At 45.0% G+C, this 12,566-nt stretch overlaps 1 pseudogene; it reads left to right on the forward strand.

Moving 5' to 3' along the window:
- The first annotated feature begins 3,320 nt into the window (after window positions 1-3,320).
- Window positions 3,321-4,119, forward strand: LOC147312124 (uncharacterized; annotated as a pseudogene).
- Window positions 4,120-12,566: the final 8,447 nt, after the last annotated feature.

Consider the following 12,566-nt stretch of genomic DNA (forward strand, 5'->3'; position numbering starts at 1 on the left):
ATAATAAGGATAAAACGTTGAGCAAATAAATGAAAGTAGCAGGATGGAAAATGCATGTGGAATAGACTAATGTGAACAGGTGAGTTTTGAGTCTGGACTTAAAAAGAGGGAGGGAAGTGATGTTTCTTATCTCAGAAGGAAGAGAGTTCCAAAGACGGGGGGCAGAGCAGCAGAAAGCCCTGCGCCCCACGGTGGCTAGCTGGGGGGAAGGGATGGTGATCTGAACCAGGTCAATGAGGTATAAAGGCGAGATATGGATAGCCTTGAATGACATCGGTGGTGTCAGACTGAACAACAGTGTTAGCCGCCCTGGGCAGACCGGCTAAAACACTGTGGTCAGCAGTCCTGTCAAAGCTCCGTGGGGAATGACGAGAGGTGGAGCAAAAGGATTGTATTGGTTTAGAGTTGTCATGATGAAACGTCTTGATGCTCAATCAGCCAAGTAAGTAAATCTCCAAAAGTTGATTCTGTTCATCTGGACGTTTTCAGCGGGAGAAACGTTTTCTCACTCATCCAGGTGACGTCTTCAGACTCAGCTGACTGCAGGTCTCAATCTTATCAACAGTACATTTGCATAATGACTGAAACCAGCCCACTGAAGGAACAATGGGCTGGGAGGTCAGTTCCTTAATCATAATTATGCAAATGAGTCCCAATCACAGAGAGTTGGGGAATGGCTGCAATCACAGCATGTAAGATGGTGACAGATGTACCCTTAGGCCCCTCCTCAATTCAGAGATGGTCTTTCCCTTTTCTCGTAAATGGCCTCCTTGACTCGGCGCTCAAACCAGCGTTCCTCCCTGTCCAGGATGTTACATCCTCATCATTGAAAGAGTGTCCACTGGCCTGTAGGTGTGAATAGACTGCAGAGTCCTGGCCTGACGAGGTGGCTCTTCTGGGTTGTGCCGTCCACTTAGCCAGAGGTTGTTTAAATTCCCCGCTGTATAAATCCTGCCAATCCTCCTGCACTTACCAGCGTACACTCTGTTACTCTGTTTGTGTCGGGGACCCGATCCTTGGGGTGGACCAGTTTTTGGCGCAGCGTGTTTTGGGGTTTAAAGGTCACAGGGACCTGGTGTTTAGAAAAAATGCGTCTCAGCTGCTCCGATACTCCTGACACGTACGGGATCACTACAGGTTTTTGCTTGGGCAGCGGTTGTTCTTCTCTCCTGGATCGGCTGGAGCTTTCTTTGACAAAAGTCCAGCTGGGATAACCACACTTACTCAGGGCCTTCTTGATGTTCTTCTGCCTCCCTGGCTGTTGTGTCAGTGGGGATGGTGTTCGCTCTGTGTTGTTGCGTCCTGATGACTCCCAGTTTGTGCTCCAGTGGATGATGAGAGTCAAACCTTAGATACTGATCCGTATGTGCAGGTTTACGGTACACGTCAGCTTGTAGATGTCCCCCATTACTGATGGAAATCTCACAGTCTAAGAAGGCTAACCTGCCACTTTTCATATCCTCCCTGGTGAATTTGATGTGTCGGTCCACCGAGTTAATGTGATCCGTGAAATGTGGTACATCCTGATCTTTGATTTTCACCCCGGTGTCATCCACATACCTGAACCAATGGCTTGGTATTGTTCCAGGGTAGGATAGCAAAGCCCTCTTTTCCACTTCTTCCATGTACAAATTGGCCACGATGGGTGAAACTGGGAGCCCATGGCACACCCATGTTTCTGCCTGTAGAACTGACTCTTGTATGTGAAGTAGGTGGAATGAAGACACAGTTCAAACACACTTGGTCGATGCTGAGAGTGGTCCTGTTGCTGAGGTTGGGGTCATCCTGTAATCTCTTACGGACTACCTGCAACGCTTCCGTGACTGGGATGCAAGTGAAGAGAGATGTAACGTCGTACGAGACCATGGTTTCATCTGCCTCCATAATGACATCTCTCACCTTCTCAACAAAATCCAGGGTGTTCTGGATGTGGTTTTCAGAGCTGCCCACCAGCGGGTTGAGGATCGAAGCTAGAAACTTGGAGATGTTATAGGTAGGGATGGGTATCGTTTAGGTTTTATCCGATACCGGTGCCAAATCGGTACTTTTGAAACGGTGCCGGTGCTTAAAGAATGGAGAACACAAACTTTGTCCAAAAACCTCTCATATTCAGCTGTTTTTTTGTAAAAAGATAACAATGTTAGCCTTTTCTGCAGCTATGGGGCATATATGGCATCACTCTTGGCTGGAAGCAGTGCTTAAACAATGGAAAAAACACAAACTTTGTCCAAAACCCTCTCATGTTCAGCTGTTTTCCACTTTTTCTTTGGTCATTTTAGCCTTTTTGTCCAGGGTGAAGGGAGTATCTGCCATCAAACAAGAGGACAGCCGCATGTAGCTATGATGATGTTTGCTAGTTCACCTTACATGCATTAATGTAATAACGTGGTTAGCCTACTCAACGTAAATTACACACGAACAACATTAAGCTACTCACGCAGAGAAGAACGGCTGCTGCTGCATCATCATCCTCATCATTTCTGCTACACTGGCAGGGCTAGGGGCCAGGACTCTCCTCTTCGGGTTTTTGGGGGATGTTGCTCCGGGTCCGATAACTGGCAACCCACCCGACGTGCACAGTGTGAGGTCTCGCAGCAAGCTATCAAATACGGCGCATTTCTGGGCTTTTAAAAAAACGCTATGCGTCGCCAGGTGTTTCATCAGATTCTTGGTGTTACCTCCTTTGACAGTATCACAGTATCAGCTTAAAGCACTTGTTGCTGCTGAGTTTGCATCTTTTGCTGTGAAGTACAGCCAGACTTTTGACCGCGTCGCCTTGGACATTTTTAATCTGTAGCTCTGCTCTAAAAGAACGTACGTACCTGGCCCCGCCTACTATCCTGGGAAACGTAAAATGATTGGCTAGAAGTGTATCACAGCTCAGGAAAAGAAAGCACCGAAATAAAGCACCGAAATGTGCGCTGCTTTTCGGTCTGGTTACTACCGTTTATGTCAGAACCGGTGCCATCATGGCACCGGACACCGGTACCCATCCCTAGTTATAGGTGACCGAGTTGATCATGCAGACAATCGGTCTTAAAGGTGCACCCTGTTTATGTATCTTCAGTAAACCATACAGACTTTAAGATTAAGGAACTGCCATCTTTTGCTCCACATCCTGCAAAAGAAGCAACCATGAGGAGGAGAGGGCGTGTCTGGTAGCCATGGGAAGACGTGTTGTAACAGGGCTCCTCAATGGACTAACTTTTTTCATAATTTCATTGCTCCAAAACTAATGAACTTTTAATAATAGTACGATAACACGCCCGTGTGCTGCTCTGAGGCACTTTTTACATCTTCAAAGCTCCGTTGTACGAAATATGAGCAAAACTAGATCGGGGAAAGAGCAGGCCGCAAAAGCCTCGGACCATGCTGAGGACAGACCGGAGGCACCATCCCATGACATGAGTGAGATTATGAGAGCTATTGCTAGCTCTGAAAAGAGGATATTGGACCATATCGATTCAAGCACGAAAGATGTAAATGATAAAATAGACACAATCAAAGAAGATCTGGAGAAGCAAGAGACCCGTTTGGAAAGTGTAGAGTTTGGTTTGAATACTTATTCAGACCGGACAGTGGAGTTGGAAAACGAGGTTAGCAAGCTGAAATCGGACCAGCAAGTTGGACGACATCGAGGGGCGACAACGCCGGTGCAATGCACGCATTGTAGGGGTGAAGGAGGGCTTTGAAAACACCGGGAAACCCACGGCAGTTATTGCTACAATGCTGAAAGACATACTGGGCCTCGATTTTACTCCGATGCTGGACCGCGCTCATCGAAGCTTGGGTCAACAGGGAAACTCCCCCAGGGCGATCGTGGTGAAGTTTCACTATTACCAAGAGAAGGAAGAGGTTTTCCAGAGGGCCGCCAAGTCGCAGCCGTTGCTGCTGCAGGACATGAAGATAAGCATTTTTCCTGATTTTACGGCAATGGTGGCAAAGAAACGAGCTGCTTTTATGGAGGCTAAACGTTTGCTCCGAGGCTGCGCTCGCGTTAAGTTTGGACTTTTGTTTCCAGCTGTTCTCCGCATCACTTCACCTACAGGACAGGACAATCGTTTCACCGACCCAGCGGCTGCAATAGACTTTATCAAAAAAGACTTACTACAGCCGTGAGAGGTACAGGCGAGTGAGAAGAGATAAGTTGGACTTCACCAGGGCTGGACTGGGACAAAAAATCTGCATTTTGACTAGAGACCGGCCCACCAAAAATGTGACGTCATTCAGGGGTAAAACTGCAAAGGATTCTGGGAACTTGTGGCAAGAGGTACTAGCACATGCAGGCTTTCAATTGAACTCAGTTACACAGCGATAAAAAGAAACACAAACAATGGCAAGAAGCTGTTGTATTATTAACTGCAATAGCCGGCGTTGTGCCAAAAACTGATTGTCTGCCAAAAAGTGATTTCCGGTATTTGCCAAAAACTGATTGCTCGTATTTAAATTGCTATGAGTAACTTGTTGGGCTATAATATGTGAAACATATGTCAAATGCATCCCTCATGGATGACATAAAGTCATCTCTCCATCTCTCTCTGCTGCTCTTCTGTCTCCTCTGTCACAGACTTCTCCACTTTTGATGATAAATCAGCTGGTGCAACATCTAAGGATTGGCACAATTTGTTAAGATTTTGAGGAGTTTGAGAAACTAACCTTAAGCATAAAATAAAATGTACTATCAGTAACTTCATAGCACCCGCCCAGCAGTATATAAGCTCCGTCATGCTAGCTAGTACGCAGTACCAGTTATTCTAAGCGCCTGTAAAAAGTCAGCACAACGAAAACAAACTCCAACTAAACTTGGTTTATATCTGACACAGACAGCAGGTCATAACTTCTTACCTGAAGTTCAGTTCCTCTGCCACTATGACCGGCGGCCGCCTCGGGTCTCTCCTCCTCTTGCCTCCCCTTTCCCTTATCCACCTGCTGGCCTCCACCACTTGCTGATGTTGCTAAATCTGTGGAAGCTATGCCATAGCTACCGCCAAACAATTCAGTTATTTTTACACATTTGGCAGCGTCTGCCTGAAGTTTCTTTTTGGCCCTAATTTTTTCTGCACCTTCTTTCCTTTTTTTGTTCTCCATTTTCTTTAGTTCGTCTATAAGATTGCTAAACAAGGGGAGGGTGCATCCGACCTCCTCGGCTGCAATTGGTCCAGCCCAGAGTCGATCATGACCAATTGGCCAATCCAGCACCTTTCATTATTTATACCCTTCCCAAAAAATAAAATCGATCGGCCCATAAAAACAAAAAATCGCCAGCGGCCCACCGGGCTAATGCCCGGTATGCCCGATGGCCAGTCCAGCTGCGGACTTCACATGTGCAATTGTTTGAACTCAAGGGACATTGTTATACGTCGGTGTTGGGGAGAAGTCAAGTAACTAATTGGGCCATATTCATAAAAGGCCGGAAGGTATAATAATCTTGATTTAATTTATTATGAATACTCTTCTTCCTACTTTGTTCCGATTTTTGATATGTTCGAGATATTGCTGTTATTCTGGGGCATTTGGTTAGAATAAACACGGGGAAAGTGGAAAATATAAGTTTTGGAGTTTAGTTTAGTTATTAAATGTTATATATTTGCCCAGTTGAGGGGCTGTTTGATGGTTAACAGTATGTTTAGTCACTGTGCTATCCTAGCCTGGAGGGTTGCGATCTCAGGGATAATAGTAGATCAGCATGGGGTTTTGAGGCTCGTTTTATTTATTTATTTATTTTTTCCCTTTTTGTTTTCTTCTCTTTCTCCCCCTCTTTTTTTTTGGGGGGGGGGGGGGGGGGGGTTCCAGAGGATGGGACATATTTTTTCTGCACCTGCATTTTTGTACCTGAATGGTAAGCTCACAAAGTCATCTGCCTCTTTGTTTTATAAGCTGGAATGTTAAAGGTATAAATAATCCGGTTAAACGCACAAGGGTTTTTACTCATTTAAAATCATTGAGATCCGATGTTGTATATCTGCAGGAAACACACCTCCGATCAAGTGAACAAATTAAACTTAAAAAAACATGGATAAGCCAAATATTTAGCTCAAAATTTGAGGATAGATCACAGGGTGTGGCTATTCTTTTTTTTTTTTTTTTTTTTACTCTTTTCTTCTTGACTTCCCGTTATATCAGTATAACTGTCCAAATAACCAAAACTGGAATTATGTATTTATATTATATGTATATATCTAATGCAGGGGTGTCCAACTCCAGTCCTTGAGAGCCACTGTCTGCAGCTTTCAGATGCATCCCTACTCCAACACAGCTGAATCAATCAAATGGCTGAATTGTCTCTTCAGCATGCCATCAAGTTTGGTAAAGGCCTGGTAACGAGCCATTCATTTGATTCAGGTGTGTCGGAACAAGGATGCATACAAAAGCCGCCGGCCAGTATCTCTCGAGGACTGGAGTTGGAGACGCCTGATCTAGCGTTTATGTGCTTGCACTTAGTTTTTGCATCTCCTATATGGTGCACCTAGTTTTATAAATCTGACAGTAGATCCTTGGTTTCCTAAGATAAAACTCATTGCTACAGCCAATGGTAGTACAAAATTGACCCCCTCTTAGTAGAAAATAAGACTTAAAAATAAGGAGCCACCTGAGTTATCAGCTCTGTCACTAGTTAGCTAACATAAAGTAATGTTAGACTAAAGTCTATTGACCACAACCAACCAAGCTGGTCACGTCATGTTTTGTACTGACACAAGATGGCACTAAACATGTTCTATCAGCATTTGTCTCTTAAATCCAGCTTCACAGACAGTGTTACATCAGTATCAGTTTTTCAGTGCAGGGCTCCAGGGTGTAAATTACCCTTTATACTTGTAGCGTTTCATGTCCAGTTTAAAAGCAGTATGGGAGTTAGAGCCTTGAGCTTTCGGGCCCCTTGTCTGTGGAACCAGGCTCAGGGAGACACAGCCATCTACTGTGACCGTTTCGGGGTCACAGTAGTGAAAATGGGTGTGAGAAGGAGAAATGCTCAGTACATCATGGGAAGCCCCAGGAGCCTAAGCCTATTGTAGCATAACTAAGAGTAGCTCCAAGGTCACTCGATAAAGACCTGACTTTAAGCTCTGTCAAAAAAGGAAAGCCTAATCTTAAAAGTAGAGAGTATTACATGCCTTGACTGATACGCTATTTTTTGTATGTTTGTCACACTTAAATGTTTCAGATCATCAAACAAATGTAAAAGTGAAGTTTCTAAATGACTGTGTTTATCATTAACGGCCCTGTTTGAGAAAGTTATTGCTCCCTAAACCTAATAACTTGTTGGGCCCCCCTTAGCAACAACAACTACAATCAGGCATTTGTGTTGACTGGTAATGAGTCTTTTACACCACTGTAGATGAATTTTGGCCCACTCATCTTTGCAGAATTGCTGTCCAGCAGGTCCTGACCCAGAATTGCCACATTTGAGGGTTTTCGAGCGTTGCTGCTCGTCACTGTTGCTTGTTTGAGTCACTTCACATAACTTTTTTTTCTCCTGTTTCCAGGTCTGCCAGTGTGCCCAGAGCTGACAAGAGATACAATTCCTAGGACTAGAGATGTAGGACACTTTTTGTCTGTAACTGGTACTGTAATACGTACCAGTATTGCCAAGGTAACAGCATTTCATATATGTACATGTGCTATTCAATTAAATGGAATGCTGCTTCCAACACTGCAAAAAACATGAGCAGTATACATATAAGCCACCAGTTAATAGTGGAGTAGAGATTTAGACGCCCACACATCGTGTCAATATTTGAATTAAATATCTGTGAAAGGACCCAGTTGATACAACCCGTCTTTTTTTTTTTTTTTTTTTGCCTGTCCCGTTTGGCTCTTTTGCATCAGAATTGTTGTCTAAAGGCAAAGAAAGATGCCCAACGGATTTACTTTACCAAACTGACCATCCCAGCCTTGCCGTAATGGTCCATTTGATTCACCTTTTATTGTTTATTTTATTTTCACTTACTGAATACGGGACAGACTTGACTGGGGGAAAGAAGGGGAGAAAGAAAGAGGGAAAGAGAAACAGCTGAGAAGAGGGACGGGGGAGAAGGGCAAAAGACAAAAACCAACAGAACGGGCAGAGAAAAAAAATGCATATATCAATCACCTGGATCACCTGCTGAGAAAGAAAAAAGAAAACAAGCAGAAGAGAACAAGAGTAATAGAATAAACAACATCACAATGATATATGGGAATATGACAGTAAATACTAAATGTTAAACATTATTGTGCGGCACATAAGATCAACAGAACACAGTGTGCTTTGAGGTAGGAGCCAAAAAGGGTGTAGTTTGTGGGTGTGATCACCCGTGTGTACACCTGTGAGCATGGACGCGCTTGTTTTTAAAAGGTTCCTTCATGTAATGATCTGCTAGAGGGTGTGGGGGGGCCACAGCCCCGTCCTCCAGGGCATGAAGCAGGTATGGAGGAGATCAAAACTCCAGACATCCAGAGGCCCCCAGAACACAAGAGACCAAGGAAGACCAACAGAGGGGCAGCTGCACCACTGTCCCAGAAAGAGCTGAGGAGAGTCCCAGATGAGGGCTCACTCAGCAGCCGCGGAGCAGAAGCCAGGGGGGGTTGCAGTGACGCGCCCGTGAGCTCCGCCGGCAGCCAGCCGTGCCAGAGTGACCGAGCCCCAGGCCGAGAGGCCGGGGGCACCCCACCTCCGAAGTGGCCCGAGCGAGCCCCAGGCTCCAGGCCCAGGCACAGACACAAACATCCATTCCCACCCTCATGCTCTCATATGCACTTACTCCACACTCAACCAACGTGGAGACAGACATAAAGAGACGTTGTACACACGATCACACTCCCCAAGCGTACTCTACGAACCGGGTCTAGGTACCCTTGCCCCTGGAGGGGGGAACTGCACCCAGACCCAGGTGGTGTTACCCTTTTCCCTGCGGTGGGGGGAGGCAGACCGCCCCGACTCCGCAGCAGCAGGGAGGCCCCACACTCCAGACCGCAGTTGGACGGCCAACTCCTCCTCCTAGCCCCCCCGCTCCAGCAGGTCGCAGAGAACGGGGGTGGGAGAAGACTCCAAACCTCCCTCCACCCGCTCATTGTAGTGTTGATGCATGTGTGTTCTAAGGTGCAATTAAAACCCAGGAGGGCATGGAGCTACCTGCCAGAGAGCAGCAGGTAAGCGCATGGTCCCTCCTGCTGGCCCTCAATGTCTACGTGTATTCAAAATTGAGAGGTGGGCAACGATGCCAGGGGTGGGGTGTACACCCTGATGGTCTTTTGGATTCCGTGTAGCGTGCCCACCCCCAAGATCCTATATGTATGTGTAATGAGAGTGTGAGTAATGTGAATGTCTAAGTTGTGGGATAAAATTGAGGCAGAGGCAGCCAGAAGGGGACAGGGGGGGGGGGGGGGGGGGGGGTAGCCTCCTCTGCACCCTGGTGACACACCTTTATCCCAAGGCCCTGTGATTGTGGTGGAGCGGGAAGAGGGAGGCAAAAAAAAAATTACATAACTAACAAATCAGAGCACAAAACGTTGAAAACTTGGGTCCATTATCAAAGTTTCCTTCCTTTACAGTCCGGGTCGGAGGCTTTTGATCCTCCTGATTTTCTCCAAAAAGTTGTCCAACTGGGGCTCAACTCCAGGGAGAGTAGTAAGGAACATTTGGATAGCATTGCTAAAGCCATTTGCACTGATCTTTGTGAAAAATTAACTATCTCTAGGGCTGAGGATTTAATGGCAGGTAGCGCCTTTGGATGTCTCTTGGTTCCTGTTTTACTTTGACAGTCCCGCGTCCCGTGTTCAGTTTTCTGTGTTTTGCTTTCCCGTTGTCTCACCATGTCAGGTTAGGTTCAGCTGTATCTAATGACAACTCTCAGCTGTTATTATGTTACTGTCAGGGGAGTTTTCCCAATTCTGACCTTACACCAAAATTCTACAATACACATTTAATAAATAAATATATACATACATTTGACCATTAATCTGATTAAAAATTTTACATTTTACACTTACACCTTAACAATTATTATTAAAAAAAACACCAAAAACCTATGCACAGAGATTGGCCACACTCCCTTAACCCATGACCTTCAAATGGTGTCCAGACCCCCGGGGAAACATTTGCCCAAACATTTGGGGGGTGTCCAAATTTATAGGCTGCATCCTGCAGTCCTGCCGAGGACCCGGCCTTCGTAGTCTACGTGGGCCTTCGTGGTCTACGTGGGCCTTCGTGGTCTACGTGGGTCAGGTCCTCCGTAGGCTGGAAATGCGAGGCTGTGAAATTGGACGGTCTAGCCTTCAGTTTTGCTTCACCGCTGTCTCGGTGGAGTTTAATAAACTCAGCCGTCTGCTCCATCACGAATACATCATGGCTGAGCTGCTGTCATTCCCAGTCAATTTCGGTTTGTTATAATATCACTAACAGTTGACTGTGAAATATTTAGTAGTGTGGAAATGTCATGAGTGCAGTGGTCAGAATTCTGGAAAAGATTTTTAAAAAAGACGTGCCCACTCCCCCCCTACCCCCCAGTGGTCCTAATCCTCTTCCATACAAATCAAAGCAATACAAGACCAAACAAAACCCAAACTTGAAAAACTAAAAAATAAACTTGAAAGAGCCTGAACATGAAAATCCGGCGCATGTGTTAAAAAAAATCAACACACTGGCTTGGTTCGTCTCACCAGAGTCACGCGATCAATCATGTCCAAGGCATCAATCGTCACATCACTGCGTCAGTACCTGATTCAATGGTTTATAACAAAGTGATTCATTGGTGTGATTTGGTGATTTTGTGGCACAGTGAACCAGTGTGCGACATGATTAGAAACATGGAGCCAGTTAGACAGGACGTCTGCCTGTTCCTAAACCAGTTCATCAGCAGTTCTGCTCCCAGGTCAAAAATATACATAAGAAATACACAATACATGTAGTTATTACAGAAGTTATAGTATATTATAAACACACTTGCCCACTGGTTAATTACATAGTCAGGGTGCTCAGGGCAACTTATTGTGGTTTGGATGTAGCGTAATTTTTTTTTTTATTAATAAAAAACATAAAGAAGTCACAAGCAGAAGGAGAATGGCACATGTTTAAACAAGGAAGGTTTATTCATCTAAATTATTTATTATTAAAATAGACGGAAAGTAATTTTTTCACCCACAAAGTATACATGTTTACACATAATAACCCGACATCAACAGAAGCTGTCGGCTCAGCTCTGTAGAGCAGACAATCAGAACAAAGCAGTTCATTAAACCCTCGAGATTCAAGCTGCTCTTCATACTTTGGCCACCAGATGTCACCAATGAGAACTGTGTTGAAAAGCTTCCATTAAGAAACCGTTTTTCAGTACAAACTTTAATGCTTTAGAAAGCGTCATTTGGCCATCACTGTGCCGTGGATGCGTGGAAACATGGCGTGAACGTAACAGACAACCTAATACTGAATGCATGACAGCTAAACCCATAAATACACATGAGAGTGACGAGGGAAAAGGAAACACACGGGGAACACAGCTGGGACGAAATAAACATAATGACAAGACAGCAGGAAGCAACCTGAACACACTGAACATGAGATGCGAGACTGTCAAAATAAAACAGGAAACACGCAGACTAAGACACACAGACCTGACATGGCGATTGAGAAATAGACACTGCAGATGAGACATGGACAAAACTAAGCATCAAATACAGAGAAAGGGATGGATAGGGAGAACAAGCCTGCAGATGGGAAACAAGAGGAGTAGACGAGACAGAGCGAGTGAGGGGGACACGAAGGGAGACAAAGACATCACCGAGACACACAAAGGGCGAAGGAGACTTAAACACAGGAGACATGTAAACTCACACACTGAAGACACGACACCAACCAACATAGTGGGCAGATGGGAGAAACCTAAACAGGGAAACATGGAGAACTCAAAGAGAACACACTGAAGCCTAAACTAAACTAAACAAGAACATCACAGTGCGAAAAGGTGTGATGGCGAGGCATGAGAGGCAAATACTGTTTATGGGGTTTGCCCTAATACTGCATTAAACATGGGCTATGACATTTATCACAGGAATATCCTGAAATTTCTGCCTTCCACCTGTAAGCAAACAAGCAAAGAATTAAAGCTGTGAGGCCCGGAGTCAAACTGCCAAGCTGATGGTCGATTGATTGTAATTTGATGATATGATTATATTTCAGTCCTTCAGATATAAAAACATCAGAGTGTGGCCAAATTTCATCAAAAAATTTGTATTTTAATACAAACTTCTTTATTTTCTTATTTAAACTTTTGTTTGATCAGCCTGAAATCTTAAGAACAGTAATAATACCAACTTCAGGACCAACTTCACACCCGATCAGATCTGCACACTGTTAGACCTCTGCCTCACCACTACATATTTCAAGTACAACGAAGGCTTTTACAGACAAAAACATGGCTGTGCCATGGACTCCCCCGTGTCACCTATTGTAGCCAACCTTTACATGGAGGAAGTGGAAAGGAAGGCTCTTGGCTCTTTCAAAGGAAGAGTACCCAGCCACTGGTACAGATATGTGGACGACACCTGGGTCAAAATCAAGACACAAGAAGTGGAATCCTTCACTGCGCACA

The sequence above is a fragment of the Aulonocara sp. 'chitande type north' Nkhata Bay genome, linkage group LG16, assembly GCF_057382095.1.
Source record: "Aulonocara sp. 'chitande type north' Nkhata Bay isolate Kocher_YH1m ecotype deep benthic linkage group LG16, A_spYH_male_GT1.1, whole genome shotgun sequence".
NCBI lineage: Eukaryota > Metazoa > Chordata > Actinopteri > Cichliformes > Cichlidae > Aulonocara > Aulonocara sp. 'chitande type north' Nkhata Bay.